Raw genomic sequence first — 20,197 nt, 5'->3', positions numbered from 1 at the left:
ATTTGATGGTCATCATTAACACTGGCCGATACAGCTGCGATATTTTCTTCATTTCGCACTCTACGTAATCGTGTTAATGGTTTGATGTCCAATAATGTAAATTTGGTTCTAAATTTAGTCACAATAGCTCGAATAGCCGCTTCAGTGGGTCGATTAAACTGACCATTAAATGGAAGAAGCACGCGATAGAACACGCATTTTTATAATAAAATTCAATGATTTGAAAGCGTTGTTCGTTTGTTAGACGATTCACGGTTAAATTAAATACCAAACTGAATATGTTTGATAGTGAAACAAAACACGAAACGTGCTTCAGCTGTTTAAACCAACTGTTTAAAAAGATAATAGTTAAAAAATCACCCGTTATAAGTATGTATATTAGCTATTTTCCGGCGCGTCGCTGCCGCGGAAAAACTTATTTTATTGAAAGATCTATTTTGTTCAGTTATAACATATTATGAGTACACTTGTTGAATTTTTTTTTTTTTGTTTTTTTTTATTATTTCTCTTTTTAAATTACAATCTGTTAAATTTTAACAATAAGTAATTATTTTTAAAGTAGTATTGGAATTCTTTGTTCTCTAACCAATGCTAGATAAACATTCAATTTTGCTTCAGATTATGCTACATTATATTATTTTCTGTGTTATAATTATTATTATTATTAATTATTACTATTATTTATTATTTATTATTATTATTTATTATTATTATTATTTTTGTTTTTCTTTATTGTTTTGTTAAATTGTGAGTTCTGTTGGAGTTAATCGTTTTAATCTTCGTTTTCCCGCTTTCTCCGATTGTGGTAGTTTGCGCATTTGTTCATTTTGATGATTTGTTAGTCGTTTTATATGCTTGATGCTGTATTTTCTAATTGTATCATCTATTGTGTCGATATTGAGGTCGCTGTGGATCACGTCGTTTGGTATATACCAGCGCCTGCTTTTGTTATTGTTCGAAGTATTTTAGATTGCGTCCTTTGAATTATTTTGATATTGGTTTTTTTTGCTGTGCCCCAGATTTCAATGCCATATTTCCAAATGGGTGAGATTATAGATTTATATATCACTACTTTGTTGTTAAGGCTTAGTTTTGAATTTTTAGCCAACAGCCAATATAATTGTCTGAACTTGTTTTTGATTTCATTTCGTTTGTTTTGTATATGTCGTTTCCAATTTAGTTTTTCATCTATAGTTATGCCAAGGTATATTACTTTGCACTAGGAAGGATTTTTATTTATGTTTCTTAGGCTTTCTGTTTGTATATATTACTTGTACCGTTTTATCTTTGTTGACTTCTATTCCCCAATTATCGAACCATGATACGGTGTTATTTATTGTTTGTTGAAGAATGTCAGTCGCGTTTTTTTCTATTTTATCCGATGCCATTAAAACCGTGTCATCCGCGAATGTGGCTATCATGCAATTTTTTGTGGTTGGGATCGGTATATCTGCTGTAAATATCAGGACACTACCTTGGGGTACACCTGCTGTCATTTGCATCATGCTTGAGCATTCGTCTTCGAACTTTATAAAGAAATGTCGGTTTTCCAGATAACTTTTGAGAATGGTGAAGTGATTCCGTGGTAATATTTGGCTGAGCTTATGTAGTAGTCCTTTATGCCAAACCCTGTCAAAAGCTTTTGCAATATCCAGGTAGACAGCTATGCAGAACCTTTTATTTTCCATATCATTTAATATTTTGTTTATAACTCTGTGGACTTGTTGCACAGTTGAATGCTGTCATCTAAATCCAAATTGATGGCTTGGTATTATATTTTTTTCTATCAGAATTTTGTCTAATCTGGCAAAGAGTATTTTTTCAAACACTTTTGAAAGAATGGGCAAGAGACTGATAGGGCGATATGACGTCATTTCTGATGCACTTTTACCTGGTTTGGTACTTTTACCGTTATTTGTGCAACTTTCCAGAGGCGTTGGAAGCATTGTGTCCTTAATATGCTGTTGAAAATTTGTCGTATATAAATTATGGTTAAAGCACTATGTGCTTATTAAAAAACGATAACTGTCCTTAAAGCACTATGTGCTTATTGAAAAGAAACCCGGAGGTTTTGTTTGTAGCGCGATGCGCTCTTCTTTATTTCGAGTCAAAAACGGAACTGAACTTAACTTATAAATTAAAATCTAACTTGTCCCTATTCTTGGCACAATTATTTTTCTGGCAAATACTTTATTGCTCTTGTTGGTGGAATTCCAATGTTGTTGTTGTAGTTTGCATAGGTAGCTGAATATGGAGTTGTTGTTGTAGTCTGCACTTGCCGGTAAGTATGAATATGATCCCTACCGCTGCAGTTGTGCGAATGGAGTTGTTGTTGTAGTCTGCATTTGCCGGTAAGTATGAATATGATCCCTACCGCTGCAGTTGCGCGAATTTAATTTGTGGGACCATGAAAAGTTTAGCTTTCCCACGCTAATGCAAAGTAGCTAAGTCTGCACTTGGTATTCATATGTCACTCATGGGAGTCATGTGTTAACTGCCCCCCTCGTAAATTTAGGCCGTCCTCGGCCGCTTTTATGATCTTTGCTGCTATCTCATCTCTTTTTATCTTATCCTTTCTCACTTTGGTTGCTTTGTATTTTTTGATTACAAATATTATGGCAACAATGATGACTATGATTTCTTTGATAATTAGTATTGATACTCCCTGAATTGAACGAGTTTGAATGTCGTCATGTAATTTTTCAATGTATCCAAGATTCTTCAAATTGATTCTGTGTAGGTACGGTAAGCTTAAAATCTCCAAATCTTCCGTCAAATTCACAAATTGGGTTGAAGGAACTCCTGGGTAGAGTGTTGCTATTGCCTTTTCGTTGACAAAAGTCGTACCGTTTACGTGAATTTTTTTATCAAAAGTTATTAAAAAGGTGCCAGATATCGTGACTGATGAATTGTCTGCTTCTTGAACTTCAACAGTTTGGTCATTTATTATAATTACCCCATTGTCTACCTCGGCAACTGGTTCGAGTTGGCTGAATGTAGTTTTGCATGTAGCTTTGTGATTGTTAAACAGTTGTTGCACACACGTCGCATCTAATTTTACTCTACAAAATTTAGCTGTTAGAGCCGTCGTGCAATTTGTGACAGGAATGGTTGAGTCTCCACAGTCCGCAACTTTATTAGTTTCTAAAAATATTGTCCTTTGGTTGTGTGCCACTGGAAACACCCTAACTAAACTGCATAATTTTTTTATTCTTGGAAACTTAATTATAAAGTAAATTAATTCATTATTTTGAAAAATTTTCAACTTAGAATTACTTATAATATCACTTATACTAACATTTGCAGCGAGCTCAGTGATTAATATTTTTGAAATTTCTTTTGTGTCAAGAATAATAGGATTTACTATATTTACTTTCCCTAAAACTATAGAATAAATTATATTCTCTAAGTCAGTTATAACTGCCCTGTTTCTTGCCGTCAATAAACCGAATAAATTTCCTGTATCTATTTTATTTTCCTTGGTAGTTCGTAAAATTTGGTTGACTGTATCAGTAAGTTGGTTAATTTGTACTTGTATCTTTGTATTAATAGTGAATTGACGTTCATTAGATTCAATGAGCGCTCTTTCTCTGAATTTTACCTCATTGAAGTCGTCAAAATCCGGGGTTCCGCCTATGTATTTGAGTGTTTTACCAATTAAATTTATACTTCGTGCATGTCTATGATGAATCTGAAGTGTGTCCATCAGTCTGAGTATGTGTTCCATGTCCGATTGGAGAATTTGTTTCATATGAGATTGAGGGAAAACGTGAAGTATTTTTTCTGTTCCCTCTACAACGTTACGGTAAGTCGTAAGGTTTGTGCAATGTGTCATGTAGTCAAAATTTTCCCAAATTGCAGCTTTCCCGTCCGATATCGGTATATAGTTCGATTTTGAAAAGTCCGTTATTTTACCGTATAACCCTTGACTTAAAAGTAGTATAAAAAATCTGAAAGAGAAAAAAACTTATTACCTCAGGTTGCCTTTGTGGACCTTCCTATTATCTATTAAAACGGTGGATCCTAAATCCTTCTGTACCGTTTTTTCTATAAAAACTTTGGAAAACTTATTGCCTATTCTTTTATTAGTCTTAACATAGACCTTATCTCCTGGATTAAAAAATCGCGTCACTTTATCCTTATTGTGTGTTTCCAACTTATTTTCCTGAGCTTTTATTAATTTCGCCTTAATTTCAGTTTTAAGCCACGTTGGCATGGAAGAAATTAACTCAATCGGTTTCCATCCAGTTACTGAATGAATGGACCTGTTGTACTTTGAAGTGGCAAGAAGTACTAATTCATCAGTCTCATTTATTGCCTGCTCTATTTTAGCGCACCTAGCAATTTCTGTAAGAGTACTATGGAATCTTTCCACTTGTCCATTTGTTTTGCTATGGAAAGGAGGGGTTGTAAAAACGTCCGCTCCGAAATGATCTTTTAAAAGAGACCTAACGGTCTGAGAGTTGAGAGATTTTTCATTATCAAATGTTATATTTTTTGTATTTTCGAAACAATTAAGAATCTGTAATAAAGCCTGCTTAACGTCAACAATGGCCCTGGATTTAATTGGAATAACAACGGCAAATTTCGAAAATTTGTCTACACAAGTTAAAAAATAGTGTTTATCAGTAGAATAAATATCCATATGTAACATTTCCCCATGACGAGATGGCACTGGGGTCTTTCCCATTTCAGGATTAACCGGATGTCGTTGATACTTGGCTTCTTTACAAATTTTACAGTTCAATATAATTTCTTTTAACTTTTTTCGCATGCTTGGGAAATAGTAGTCATTCAAGACTTGTTTTAAGTTTTCCCGGACAGAGCGGTGAGCTCTAGTGTGCTCCGTTATTAAAATTTCATTCTGGTCGTTCTCATTAAAAATATCATCTACTCTTTTCGTAGTATACCGAAATTTTACTGATGGAAATTTCCTTACAATTTCATTCTGAATTTTGCCCAAGGTCAGTAAATCGCAATGAATAGCATTTACAACGTCAGGATTAATGCATTCCCCAACTATCGCCATAAGGTCCTGCATTGTTTTAAATGTGATTAAATGTCTTATCCTGGATTTGAAAATAATTTTTGTAACTTTTGTTGAAGTATTCCCTTTTTCTAGGATTATTTGATTCCGAAATGAATTCACTGGGTTTTCAACCGTTGGAATTACTTCCGATAAAGATTCTTCGCTATGCATCGTGACGGATGTAGAATCTTCGGAATGTTCTATAGCATTTAAGTATTGCCGGGACAACGCATCGGCAACAAGATTGTCTTTCCCGGGTTTATAAAAAAAATTTGGAGAAAATTCTTCGACAAACGCTCTCCAACGCTTAATCTTTGTATTTGGATTTTTGTCCAATACAGCAAAGGTTAAGGGCTGATGGTCTGTAAAAATATTCAAATGCCTTAGGTTAGGTTAGGTTGAAGCGGTTGTCCATTGTGAACACACTCAGGCTCGTAGCCCATTGTGATGCCGCATGGGGAAACTAGCCCTTATCCCTCCTGAAACCACAGTGTACTATTCAAAAATTTTGCTAGATCCTTGATTTCGACAGAGCCGAGATCTTCCAGTTCATTAAAGAAATGTTTGCCCAAATTGGCGAGTCTACGTCTGGATAGAGCAGGACAATGGCACAGAAGGTGCGGAATCGTCTCTTCCTCTTCCTCGTCTAGACAACTTCTGCAGAAGTCATGTGTTTGCACACCCATTCTCTGGGCGTGCCTACCAATTAGGCAGTGCCCAGTTATGACTGAAGTCAGTATGTTGAGACTATGTTTGTCTCTCCTTAGTAGTAGTTCTGTGCGTTTAGCATTGAGAGTCGGCCACATCTGTCGGGCTATTTTGCAAGTGGCTTCGTTTCGCCATCTTTCATTCGCTATGCTTACAATTTCCTCGTGGATATGTAGTCTACATGTTTGCAAGGGTATACCTATATCAGTGTCTATGTGCTCATCAGTCAGTTTGGTGCCGATTTTCGCGAGTTCATCAGCTCTGCAGTTCCCCTCTATGTCGCAATGGCCAGGAACCCATGCTATCGTTAGGTGAAATGACTCAGCCATCTCGTTAAGAGATGTGCGGCATTTCATGGCTACCTTAGAGGTTGTCGACTGTTTAGTGAGGGATTTTATCGCCGCCTGGCTATCAGTGAAAATGTAGATATCATCACCAGATATCGCATCACACTGTACCAGTGTCACGGCTTTCATTATTGCCATCAGTTCAGCCTGAAAGACACTACAGTAGTTGGGGAGCCGAAAACTGTAGGAAATCCCCAGATGCTCGGAATACACACCCCCGCCCACCCTGCCATCGAGCTTTGAGCCATCTGTGTATACATGGATGGACTCGCCCTGTCTTACCACGTCACGCTCCCACTCTTCCCTCGTGGGTAGGAGGGTCACGAACGTTGTAGTGGCAAGTGTAGGCGGAATTGTGTAGTCCACCTGTCTGGGAAGTCCCAACGTGCCATCCAGGATTTTGCCGTGGCCATAAATTGTGTTTGACCACTTACTTAAAGTGCTCAGCCTTATTGCTGCACTGCGCGCCATGTACTTTGCCTGCAGGTCTACTGGAAGGAAGTTTAGTATCACGTTTAGTGCTTTCGACGGTGTGGTTGACATTGCACCGGTGATAAGAACAGATGCAAGTCTTTGGACCCTGTCAACCCTTTTGATGTTCACGCCCTTCTCCAGGGCGTTCCACCATATTGCAATACCGTAGTAGAGAATTGGCCTAATTACTGCTGTGTACAGCCAGTGTATCATACTGGGCTTCAAACCCCATTTTTTCCCAACGAGCCTTCCACAGGAGTATAGCGCCGTCGTAGCTTTGCGTACTCTGTCTGCGACTGTGAGTCCCCAATTTAGCTTCCTATCTAGTACAAGTCCTAGGTATTTAGCGTTTTCTGTTACTTTAAGGGGTTTTCCCCCCAAAAGAATTTGTTGAAGAGCAGGTGTTTTGTGTTTCCTGCTAAACAGTATCAGTTCCGTTTTTCCCGGATTTACTTCTAGTCCTCGACTCTTGCACCATAGTGATAGTCTGTTGAGAGCTCTTTGTTGAAGATCACACATAGTTGGAAGGTGTTTGCCAGAGATTGCTATAACAATATCATCTGCGTATGAGATTACCTTACCTCCCATTTTTTCTAGCTCCTGAAGGAGATTATTGACGGTCAGGTTCCATAGAAGTGGAGAGATTACCCCACCCTGCGGTGTGCCCCTGATCGGAAATTTCTTGATGAATGTTTCACCCAAATCTGCGCGAATCGTCCGCCTGACTAACATTCGCTCTATGAGCGAGACGAGCGCTCTGTTTACTCCCATTTCTGTTAGCGATTTGGTAATTGCTTCCGGGTGTATGTTATTGAAAGCACCCTCGATGTCTAGAAAGACAGCAAGGGTGTATTCCTTGTAGTGAAGTGATTTCTCAATCGTGTGGACCAGCGAGTGAAGCGCCGTCTCTACTGATTTGCCTTTGCTGTATGCATGTTGGGAAGGTGATAGCTTGTTGCCAATCTTCCCCTTGATGTGCCCATCTAGCAATCGCTCTAAAGTTTTTAACAGGAAGGATGATAGGCTGATCGGCCTGTAGTCCTTCGGTCTCGTATGTGTGGTTTTTCCTGCTTTGGGAATGAAGACCACTTTTACTTCCGCCCATTTCTTGGGGATATAACTAAGTCGTACTACTGCCTCAAAAATTGAGACGAGTCTAGGTGCAATCATACTAATTGTGTGTTGCAGGTCGGCGGGGATGATTCCATCTGGTCCCGGCGATTTATAAGGTTTGAAACTGCCAATGGCAGATTTTATATTGTCCTCCGTAATAAAATCTATTGGAGGACCCCCATTGAGAACTGTAGGATGAGTTCTACCATCTTCATTGCATAGACAACCTGGGAAGTGTGTCTGCAATAGTAATTCTAGTGTTTCTTCACTATTAGTTGTCCAATTGCCGTCCTCTTTTATGAGGTAACTAGGGTTGCTGTGGCTCATTGATATAACTTTCCTGAGTCTACTTGTCTCAGAGGTACTATCTATCTTTTGACAGAAATCTCTCCAAGACGCCGTTTTAGCTGCCCTAATGGCATACTTAAATCTGCGTTGACAGTCTTTGTATCCATCCCACGAGTTAGTTCTTCTCGCTTCGTTATACTTGGTTCTGCATTCTCTTCTTAGGTCTGCTATGTCTGTGGACCACCATAGAGGTTTCGGTTTGCCTCTTTTCGTCCTCGGAGGGCAGGCTGCTTTCGCAGCCTGTTGAAATGCTGAAGTCAGTTCATCAACAGTAGAGTCGAGTTGTAGCTCGGAGTTAATTTGGTATGTCATGCCCGTAAGGTTGTTGGCTACAATATTTTCGAACATACCCCAGTTTGTGCGTTTGCGGTTCACGACCGGTTTACACAGTTTAATTGGTAATTCAATGCTATACGTTAGGTACCTATGGTCTGAGAAGGAGTTGTCTTTAGACACTCTCCAGTCTCTTATAATTTGTGACCCCCGTTCATTGACACACGTAATGTCCAGAACTTCCCTTCTAGTAGCTGTTACGAAGGTAGGGGAGTCGCCTATATTGCTAATATGAAGATAGTTACACATGATGAATTCAAAAATGTACTCACCGCGTTCGTTAGTGTCTGTACTACCCCAGACATGATGGTGAGCATTTGCATCTGCGCCCAGGATTAGTGGTATGCCACGTCTCGCGGCTTCCTCTGTTGCACCTCTTAGGAGTGGAGATGGTGGTGGTTGTACCGCGTCATGTGCCATATAGGACGAGGCAAGCCATATTGTCCTTCCACAGGACTCCACTGATATTACTGCGTTGTCCGCATCGCTGAATTGCATCAATAAGAATACATTAATATGTTTTTTCACTAGTATACACGACCTGGGTTTACCTTTGTCGGTGACATAGACCAGTTTAAAATCTTTGTTACTCAACCCGCAAACCCGATCTTTTATGACCCATGGTTCTTGGATGAGAGCGATTTCCTCTTCTCTTTCAGCGAGACGGAGGATGAGTGCGGCTGAGGCCGTCTTACTGTGGTGGAGGTTGATCTGTACAACCCCCACCATCGTTGGTGTGCGTTGTTAGATGACAGCCAACCACGGTTTGGTCAGCGATCTCCTCGTCAGAGGAAGTGGGAATATATTCCTCGTCCTCCAGAGCGTCTGAGAGATCGGAATATTCCCCCATATCCTCTAGGGTAACCCTTCGGAAGAGTTCGCCTACCATACCGGAATTGGATGCCACCTCGTCGTCCGTTAGGTTGTCTAACGCAACCGTCTTCTCCTCCGCGGATGACGTCAAGTTATCTGCGGAGCTGCCCTTACTGGCTATATCCTGTCTGTAGACATGGAGTGTCAGTGATTGGAAGCCGTAGTTCACCTTCCATTTCAAGTTAGCGAGTGGATCCAGTGATTCCTCATTTAGGATGATCACCGCTAGTCTCCTCTTGCCATCCACTTCGCCGATCTTTGCTACTTTCCAATCGCTGGTAGGTAGCTCGGGGTTGCCTAGTTTGAGCAGTTCCAACACTTCCTCTGGGTCGGTGTGGAACTCTGGTATCCAGGCTCTTGATCTTGGCCGATTGGGGATGTCTTCACGGAGGACCACGTCGAGGCGGGCCCCTGGCCAAGGCTCCCCTATGCGTTTAATTGCCAGAGTGTACAGATCGACCGATCGTTGATCCGCGCACCTGGTTAATTTGACGCGTGATTGGAACCAACCCGCGTCTGAGCAGCTGGGTGGGGGTCCTGGATTTTCTTGCAGGATGTCCCTGTAGACTTTCCATAGACTCCTGCTTATCAGATCCCAGTTTGCTTGCGGGATCGCACCGTCATGGGAACTGCGATCAATCACCGCCCTTATATGACTTCCTTTCGCTACTTCCGCAAAAGATTTTTTAAGAACCTTGGTTGTTTGAGTGGCGGACACCTTGGATCTTTTGGCTTCTGCCGATGTCCCCTCACTCGACCTTTTGCGCTTACCTTGCGCAGAGTCCATTTTAGCCTTCTCCCGGTGTTCGGCTATGAAGGCTTCAGCCCACGCTTTGGAGTCTGACTGCTCCTCCGTCAGATCCTCTAGTTTAGTGTCCTTCAGTCTCTCCAGGATCCTGAAGGCTGAACGCTTGGTACGGTAGTACCTTTCTGAACCACTAATTTGCTTCCGGGGGTGGGTACTACCCGGGGCAGTGATCAAATGCCTTACTCCATACAAATAATTTCGGAGTTTTTGAAGGGCCCATACAATTGCTAACAGTTCCTTTTCATTGGTTGCGTAATTTTCTTCACTGGATGATAATGTCCTGAAAATCATAGTGATTGGTCTACCTCCCTGCGATAAGACTGCTCCAACAGCATGTGCTGACGCATCTGTCGTTAGATCAAAAGGTTTACTATAATTTGGATAAAGAAGAAGCACGTCCTCCGAGGACAAAATCTTCTTTACTTTTTCAAAAGACAACAATGCGTCTTTGTCCAGTTTAATTTTAACATTTTTTGATTGATTAGCCTTTATGTGGCAATTTTCTCCTCTTAAATATTTCGTGAGGGGTTTTACTATAGAAGCATAATCCTTAACAAATCTTCTATAGTAGCCTGATAATCCTAAAAACGATCGTAGACCACGAAGCGTACTAGGAATTTGATAATTGATTATATCATTGACTTTATCAGGACATGTTTTGATGCCTTCTTTTGAAACAATGAAGCCTAAAAATTCAACTTCTTCTCTTACAAATTTAGATTTTTCTGCTGAAACCCGCATATTTGCTTCATAAAGTCTCGTAAGGACTCTTTCTATGTCTTTATAGTGTTGCTCCTTGCTGCTAGAAAAAATAATCACATCGTCAATGTAGACGTGACAGCATTTTCCTATTTCTGCTCTTAAAATATCATCAATCGCCCTTTGAAAAATTCCTGGAGCATTTTTTAATCCAAAGGGAAGCCTACAAAACTCGTACTTCCCGTTGTTCACTGAAAATGCGGTTTTTTCCCTATCCTTTTCTGCAAGCTTGATCTGGTGAAAACCAGATTTCAAGTCAAGAGTTGTAAAAAAAACTGATTTCCCCATATTTGCCAAAATGACAGAAGTGTCCGGAATGGGATATTTATCAGAAATTGTTTTCCCATTCAATTTCCTAAAATCAACTACCATGCGCATTTTCTTTTGTCCATTGTCGTCGAATCCCTTTTTATCGACGACCCAAATAGGGTTATTATAGGGTGATCGAGAGGGACGAATGATTCCATCTCGGAGTAAATTTGAAATTTCTTCATTTATAAATTTTGAAGCTGCCATTGGATATGGATACGACTTGGAATACACCGGTTGGCTATCCACAGTTCTTATTGTGCCAACTACGTTCGTATTAAACGGCAATGCTTCATTCGGGTTCGCAAAAGCCTTTGAGTGTCTTTTTAAAATAAGTGAAATCATATCACTATCATCTGACTTAACTGTAGGATTTCCACTTAATATTACACTATTCACATCCTTACAGTTGTAATATCTTATTTTTTCCTGACCACTTTCGTAATGTAAAATTCCTGTTTTTAAATCCAATTTTGCCTCAATTTCTTTCATAAAATCAAATCCTATTATACCGTCAAATGTTTTTAAATCAGGAAGGAGGTAAAAAACCGAGTTCCTTCCGAAAATATTCACTACACATTTCTCATTTATTTCGGCGGTGCCATGAATTGACTCTACCTTAAACGGTTTATCAATTTTTTAATCCCTTTTAAATTTTCATCGTATTTTATGTAATTCTTCCCCGCTCCTGTATCAATTAAAAACTTTATTGGTCGCCCTGCCAGTTCCCTACTTACATATGGCAGGAGCTACTTCCTCCTAAAAAATTTATTTCCTCAAAAAACTCGCTTTGCATTTTATTTTCAGAATAATTTCCTTCATTGAAATTCTGGTTTAGATGATTTATCCTCTGAATTTTAGGTAAAAGCGATTGCCTATCGCTTTCACGCTGTCTTTTGTGTGCTTCCCCTCGTAAATTCTGCTGGTTATTACTGGTCAATGGTCTCTGAAACGGTTGACGAGTTCTGGAGGAGTCCTGCGGTGACCTCCAATTTGGGTTGTACCTAGTCCTCTGTCCGAAGTTCGAAATGGAAGGGTCGACCTCCATTGGGGTTGCCCTATTTTGATTTTGCCTTTTAGGTTGCGTATAATGTGGGGAGTATTGCGGCACATATGACCTTCCGTTGTTATGTCCTGACTGAATTTCACCCCTGTTATTGAAAGAATTCGCGAATGAATACCGGGCATGATTTGCCTCCAACTCCTGTGCTAGTGCTAAGGCGCTGGGCATATCTGCGGGCTGCGATGAAAACATTATATCGCTCATAGGCCTACGCAAACCTGATATAAACACCCTCAGAGCGTCTTGCCTATATTTTTGGCATAGTGACCTAATCAGCTCATTGTTACCCTCGTGTGACATTATTGTTTTATTTATTATCAGCGTTAACTTCTTTTCTACCTCATCATAAAAATCAGCAATAGAAAATTTTCCCTGGCGTAGAGTCGACATTTCCTGTTCAATTAAATAAACTGGCCTTTTGTCCGCATATGTGAAGTCCAGACGTGCTAAAATTGCTCTAAAATTAAGAACGGTATTGAATGACGATAACACTTGATCAGCAGAACCGACAATTTTGTTTCTAATTATCGCTACAGCTTGGTAGTGCTTAGAGCTACCGTCGAAACTTTCAAAGAGTTTATAAGCTGCAAATGCTGCTTGCCTCCAGCTAACATATCGCGTCCTGTCGCCATTAAATTCAGGCAGCGACTTTACAATTTCTAGGGACTCTTCACATCGCACAGTTTGATCAATTATTACTGGTTGATATTCTTCAACCCTAGTCGGGGTTTCTAGGATCCTAAGCCTATCGGTTAGTTGTCCTATCGTTGCTTCAAACGAAGCTCTAGTCCTTTCTGTAGCAGCTGAAACTGCGGCTGTCACTATTATTCTCAACTGATCCTCGTTCATTTTAATATTTATCACTGAGCACTTGACAGGGAAATTTCTTTTAGAAACGCTATTAACTTAAAATAATTCTCACAAAAAATTTTAGAGAATCCTTGCTTATGCAAGTTTTAATTTCACAACAATTTTAAAATTATTTTAATTTCGCAACAATTTCTAAATTATTTTAATTTCACAACAATTCCTAAATTATTTTCACAACAATTTTTACGGAATCCTTTTCTATCAAAATTTTAATTTCACAACAATTTCTAAAGTATTTTAATTTCACAACAATTTCTAAATTATTTTAATTTCACAACAATTTTTACGGAATCCTTTTCTATCAAAATTTTAATTTCACAACAATTTCTAAATTATTTTCACATAATTTTTTAAATTATTTTAATTTCACAACAATTTTTACGGAATCCTTTTCTATCAAAATTTTAATTTCACAACAATTTCTAAATTATTTTAATTTCACAACAATTTCTAAATTATTTTCACATAATTTTTAAGGAATCCTTTCTTAAATTTTAATTTCACAAATACTCGTTAAATTAATACAAAAATTCTTAACAACTAATTTTCACTTGATTTAACTTACATTGCAATCATTTCTGCCGTGCAGGTTTCTTTCGTTTCCAAAAATAGTTGATTGTATCCTTCGTTGTTAGATTCAGTTGTTCTGCCAGTTGGGTTCAGTTGTCCTGCTAGTTGGGCTCGGTTGTTCTGCTAGTTGGGCTTGGTTATTCTGCCAGTTGGGCTCGGTTATTCTGCCAGTTGGGCTTGGTTGTTCTGCCCCACGTTGGGCGCCAATTATGGTTAAAGCACTATGTGCTTATTAAAAAACGATAACTGTCCTTAAAGCACTATGTGCTTATTGAAAAGAAACCCGGAGGTTTTGTTTGTAGCGCGATGCGCTCTTCTTTATTTCGAGTCAAAAACGGAACTGAACTTAACTTATAAATTAAAATCTAACTTGTCCCTATTCTTGGCACAATTATTTTTCTGGCAAATACTTTATTGCTCTTGTTGGTGGAATTCCAATGTTGTTGTTGTAGTTTGCATAAGTAGCTGAATATGGAGTTGTTGTTGTAGTCTGCACTTGCCGGTAAGTATGAATATGATCCCTACCGCTGCAGTTGTGCGAATGGAGTTGTTGTTGTAGTCTGCACTTGCCGGTAAGTATGAATATGATCCCTACCGCTGCAGTTGCGCGAATTTAATTTGTGGGACCATGAAAAGTTTAGCTTTCCCACGCTAATGCAAAGTAGCTAAGTCTGCACTTGGTATTCATATGTCACTCATGGGAGTCATGTGTTAACTTATATGTAATTGCTACATCAGGTAGTTCTTTTAGTATTTTACCATTTATTAGATCGAAGCCCGGTGCTTTTTTACTGTTCAGATTTTTCAAATGATATCTGATTTCTGCTGAAGTTGTCATTTTCATTCTCTTTTCTGGGTTACTCGTATTTACATTTTGTTCAATGTGCTGGTTGTCTTTTTCGTTTGAGAATATTGTTTTAAAGTGTTCAGCTAGTGTGTTTGCCTTCTCTTTATTGGTCTTTGCCCAAGTTCCGTGATGTGTTTTGATGGGAGGTTTATGTGGAACTGCTTTGACTAAGTTTTTAGTTGCTTTCCATAGGGAATAATTGTTAACTGCCGTGGCCCCCAAGTTATGTATGTAATTCTCAAGCTTTTTATCCTGGTGTTGTTTTAATAATGTTTTTAATTCGGTTGTTGATTTGTTAAGTTTTGCCTTATCTTCGGGATGTTTAGTAATTTGCCACTTTTTACGGAGTTTCCTTTTTTGTTGAATTTTTTGTTTGATATGTATTGGAATAGACTCTTTTTGTTGAATTTTTATATTTGGTGTCGAAAGGGTGAGGGCTTTGATGATGGAATCGTTGAAAAAAGCTATTGCTGAGTCAATCTTGTTTTCCGTTTTCAATGAAATATTTATGGTCAATTGTGCTTGCACACTTTGTCGGAAATAATTCCAGTCTGTTTTATTATTATATAGTCCTCTAAAAGTTTGTTGGTGCAGAGATCCAAGAATTGTCATTAGAAGTGGGGAATGATCCGATGATAGCTCCAAACATGACTTAATGGTGATATGGGATTGTGGAATATTTTTAACAATACATAAATCAATTAAATCTGGTTGTTTTCTGATATCTGTAGGCCAGTACGTCGGCTCTCCGGTGCTTATGAAGTGTGCATTATTTTCTCTTATAGCGTCTAGTAATTTTCGGCCTTTCGAAGTTGTTAACCTTGATCCCCAAATAGAATTTTTTGCATTGTAGTCACCTCCAGCGATATATCGACTTCCTAGTCCGTTTAAATATTCCAGGTATTGATCTTTTGTGTTATTGAATTTTGGCGGACAGTATACTGCTGATATTGTTATTGATCCATTTGAGCTATTTATTGAAACTGTCGTTGCTTGTATGTTATTTTTTCTATAACCATCAAGTTCGTGGTATTTATATTAATTGTTTTTTTTTATGATTATTGCAGTTCCTCCGTGAGCCTTGTTATCTGGGTTATTTGTGTAGTGTATGTTGTAATTGGGTATATTTACAAAAGTTTTATGAGTTGCATGAGTCTCGGATATTAGCATAATATCAATTGCTTTGTCTAGAATAAAAGTCTTGAGTTCTAGTTCGTGGCGCGTAAGTCCGTTTGCGTTCCAAATTGCTATTTTTATTTTACTTAGTGCGACCATCTAGCTTCGATACCAGTATGGTTACAATGTTCATCATGGTGGCCATTTGTGTTATCAATTGTTTCATCATAGTTTTAAGTTCAGTTAAATCATCTATACTTGATGTGGTACTATTAGAGTTGTTAAATGTTGTTAATGTTTTCGTTGATGCTGCTTGTGCATAAGAAACGCCTGGTATAAGGGTTTGATTTGTATTAGTGCCGAGATTTTCCTGGTGATGTTCATTATTGCCTTGTTCTTGTCGTGTCGGATATCTTTGTAGTGTCGGATATCTTTGTACTTGGAGTTTTTTGTAGATTTCGCAGCCTCTATAATTAGCTGTATGGTTTTCGCCACAATGAGCACATTTAATTTGGTCTGTTTCCGCTTTGTTCTTAATTTTACACATATTTGTCTTGTGTTTACCAGCACATTTAAAGCATACTAGATCTACCATACAGTAGTTTTTTGTATGTCCGTATCCCTGACAGTTTGTACATTGAGGAATTGTTCTTTTTTGACGTGGTGGCTCAAAACTAATTTTGCAGTGGAGTAGATGAGTTATACTGTATATGTCTTTATTGTTTTCATTTAATTTTAGTTCAATTGAAAATAGTGACAAAGGTTGTTTTATACCCGAAGCGTTTTTAATTTGTACGTTGTGAATATTTGTTGTCTCATGACCTAGTTCAAAAAGTTCATTTTGTATGTCTTCGATAGGAGTCGAGTGATGCATCTGTCGTAAAAATACTCTAAACCCTTGTTGCTCTTTTGGTCTAAATGTATAAAATTTTGTTTTTTTTTTGTTTTAGTAAGTCTATTATTTTTGTGTAATGTGTTGTTTCTTTCGGTTGGATTTTAATTTCGTTTCGGCTAAGAACTTTTATTTCAAATTTATTATTTGGCAGGGAATTCAATGCATTTGTTAGGGTACACACATTTTCTACATGTTGTACATATATTGGTGGCGGTTTTTGTGCACGCTGCGTACCTGGGTCTTTTTCTGCTGGGTTGCTTTCTGGCTCATTGATATTTGGTCCGTTATCTACATCCAAGATATCGAACCTATTTGATGAAGCTGGGTTGCCTAACCAATACTCTTGTAGAGTTGTTTGTGTAGAGGTTTGCATTTTGTTCTTTTGTTTTTTGTTATTGTTTGAGAGTTCGAGTTTGTTTGGTGATTGCTTATCTCGGTTTCTTTTTAACTGTGATTGCACAAAGTCTTTTTTTCATTTTGCATTTGCATTCTTGTATTGTGCGTTGCTGTTGATGACGATGCGATCAGTGTAGTTGGTGCGCTACATTCAGCACTGCGTGTTGCGGTTTGAAAGGGAGTTGAAGGTGCGTGGGTTGGTTTAGCAGAAGTGGATGAAGTTGTTGTTGTTGTTAAGCTTAGAGCTGTTGCTGTTGTAGTTATAATGGAGTAGTGAGTACCTGTTGCTGTCGTGCATGATGTTACTGCTGTCTCTTTCGGATAGTTGTAGGGTGCCAAGGTAGTCTTTATTACCGGATTCTCCACGTGATGGTGATTAGCCGTTAACGCTATTGGTGTTTTACATTGATCACTCCACGATAGCGGAATTGTTGATTCTCTTATTTTAGCCATAGTTTCTCTTGTTTCTATTTCTGTTTTATCAGAGTAAGTTGAGCACTGACTTGAATTTGTTGTTTGCGCGGTAGATAGCGGTATACTCCGTTCACGGGGTGGAGTGCGCTCTACTGGCATTCTAATTTTGTTTTTATCGTTGTTTTTATATTGTTTATTTCACTTATGTTGTTGTGTTTTTGTTTTTAATAACAATACTAAGTTGTGTTTAGCACGTTAAAGCGTCTATTTCGCGAACTAAAGATTTTTTAAATTAAAGATTTACCACTTTAAGGAGGTTGCACTCGAGAGCGAGGTGTTAACACGTCCGAACATGATAAACATTTTTTAATTATTCGGAAAGAAATTTAATGATTTATTACTAAGATTTTTTTCAAGTGCCTACGGATCTATAGGGCTTCTCAGTAAGAGCGCTTCAACTTTTGAACTTTTTTGAATAAAACACAAACGGTTTGACTTTTTTAACTAATTTTTTTTTTATTATCGAGTTTGAACATATACATTTAAGTATGAAATTCGATTTCTTTTGCATGACCACCGCGTGCACGTTTTACGAAGTCCAATCGTTGAAGTAGGGATGCTCGATGAACATCGATGTTCGATGATGATGCTATACGAAAAATATCGTAACATCGATGTTAACGGAATCGATCATCGAATATCGATGTTAACTTACATCCACAGTATCAAGCGATTAGAGCGAGTGCGTACTGCGCACGGGTTGTTCCCTTCCTTCGTTGACGTTCTTCGTCGTCTCGCTCGCGCTCACGCTCTCTGAGAGAGAACAGAAAACAGAGAGAGAGTCTCTTTTCTGTTCGTTTCGTTTTCGCTTGTTGTTTGTTGATAAATATTTATGTTGTGCGTGCGTTGGCTGTTATAATTTACTCATTTGATCTCATCCAGTGTCTGATCTCAAACAAGATCCTATCCAAGTTTGGAATAATGCCGTCGGTTCCACTTATCCGAAATTAAAAAAAAAAGCAGTGAAATATTTGAGTACTATCGCTACATCAACGCCATCCGAAAGACTGTTTTCAAAAGCTGGCTCTACTCTTTACCAGCAAAGAAATAGATTGAAAGGTTCTTCTCTATCAAAATTACTTTTCCTTCAGTCAGTGGATAAAAAATATTGGAATTTGTAATAATTTGATCTTCTGTTTCTTAATAAATTTCGAACGATTTTACTGTATTTATGTTATTTTTAGTTGTGTATCTTTTTGATCTTTTTTGTGTGTTATATATACATTTTCAGTTTGTTTAAACTATATTTTATTTTCTTCTGTTTACTTTAAAATTTAATTTGTTTTTTTTTTTTTTTTAATTTTATTTATGTGATTATTAATGCAAAAATCATCGATGTTATCAAACATCGATGTTTATTTTTCGATAAATATCGAACATCGATGTTGGGTTTTCGATTATGACATGGATGTCAACATCGATATTTTTCTAACATCGATCATCCCTACGTTGAACCCAATTTTCGACCACTCTTTTGCATAAATCGGCCTGTTACTGTAGACCAATGACTTCACATAACCCCAAAACGGGACGGCTTGTTAAATGGACCGTAAAATGGCCGTAATGCTCTTAAAGTAGCAGCAACAGAACGATTATTTTCAAAAAAATTTGCACGATTTGCAATCGTTGCTCAAGTGTGTAGCGTTCCATGATGAAATGTATACTAATGAAGTTTACAAATGACAAGCGAAAAATAAAAAATATTGCTTCGTTCGCCCTCCCTATCGGAAAAAAGTTGAAGCGCACCTATTGAATAACCCGTTACAATATTTATTGACGTTGTAAAAAGGAGATGACGATGTAAAAAGGATGGAATATTTGCTACGCTTTTAGCAGCGGCATCAGTATTTTCGTTACCTCTGATTCTCCTGTGACCAGAAGTCCATATAGATTTCAATTTATTTAGAGACGTTTGAACCATGTTACGGATAGCAACGATTTCTTTTTGTGCATTTGTTGGTGACTCAATGGCATCAATACAGGATCTGCTGTCTTTACATATAACATATTTTCCTTTATTCTGTATAGTATATTTGGCGGCTTCAAATAAAGCAGCTAGTTCCGCGGTGAATACTGAGCATATGGGGTGAAGCAGGCCATGTTTAATTAATTCGCCATTTTCTTTTGTTACAGCAAAAGAAGTTGAGTAAGAGTTTTAGAGCCGTCTGTAAAAAGTAAATTCCGACCTGAAATCAAATATTTTTCTATATTCATCTCAAGTCACTTGCAAGAGAGATGTTTGATGGTGATACAAGTTTTGGAAGGAGGCGATAGGTGCAGTCGTTAACTCTATCCGTTATAGTAGGGAGCCCCGTTTCCGCAAACAAGTTTCGCGACGAAGATGTTGGAAATGCTCGGAGAGATCTTCGAATGCCTATATGGCAAGGTGTAGATATCATTTTTAATGAGCGTTTATCGCATATTCCATAAAATGGTAAACTTTGATTTCAGTTACGGAGCTTAAAATGATTCCATTATGATTAAGTTGGTATCCAGTACAAGATAGCTTTCTGCAAAAATGAAGGGTCTTGGTCTTTACAAGGCGAGTGACATGTGAAAGATCAGAAATTTTGGTGTAAAATACAACGTCGTCAGCATATAGTTGACATTTAATGCCTTTGTGATTTGTTGCTATATTGGCAATTTCGCTAAAAGCAAAAATAAAAAGAAAGGCTTATAATAGATAGCCTCGAGACGTGTCATTATCTAAGGGTTTTATTGACGATATAAAACGATTTATTCTGACCTCACACTTTCTATTAGAGAGGAAATTCTTTAATTTTGTCCTTATTCTTGGACCTACTTCTCATATATCTAATTGGCGCATTATGATATGAATTCCGATTCGATCAAAAGCTTTCTGGA

General features: G+C 38.0%; 1 protein-coding gene across 1 annotated transcript in view; it reads left to right on the top strand.

Annotated features, from left to right (window-relative positions):
* Nucleotides 1-20,197, top strand: part of LOC129249905 (uncharacterized protein DDB_G0287625) — an 80,958-nt gene that overhangs the window by 46,995 nt on the left and 13,766 nt on the right. The gene's annotated exons all lie outside the window — the stretch shown is intronic.

Source organism: Anastrepha obliqua, chromosome 6 (assembly GCF_027943255.1).
Source record: "Anastrepha obliqua isolate idAnaObli1 chromosome 6, idAnaObli1_1.0, whole genome shotgun sequence".
In the NCBI taxonomy this organism is placed as follows: Eukaryota; Metazoa; Arthropoda; class Insecta; order Diptera; family Tephritidae; genus Anastrepha; species Anastrepha obliqua.
The sequence above is the reverse complement of the archived record's forward strand: the minus strand, read 5'-3'. Positions and strand labels throughout refer to the sequence as shown.